The following is a 255-nucleotide window of genomic DNA, read 5'->3' as shown; positions in this document are numbered from 1 at the left end:
ATGGTAATTTCTTCCTCATTGACGACTTCGGTCTAGTTTTTGAAGACAACGTCGCTTAGCCTTCATATCAACTGGGGGGGATCGGGGGAAAAACCCTGTTTCCAGAGTCTGGACACATTCTTTGTAAGATTTCGGCATGGATTTTTCTTCAATTTGGGCCGATACCCGTCATGTAGGGTGAAATACCGAAGTATCTGATCCGCACTAAAAGGGCATTGTCTAGGGTCCCCCATTATCTTGAGGTGGGACTACCCA

The sequence above is a fragment of the Penaeus monodon genome, chromosome 31 (assembly GCF_015228065.2).
Source record: "Penaeus monodon isolate SGIC_2016 chromosome 31, NSTDA_Pmon_1, whole genome shotgun sequence".
Classification (NCBI taxonomy): domain Eukaryota; kingdom Metazoa; phylum Arthropoda; class Malacostraca; order Decapoda; family Penaeidae; genus Penaeus; species Penaeus monodon.
This window is presented reverse-complemented; position numbering follows the sequence as displayed.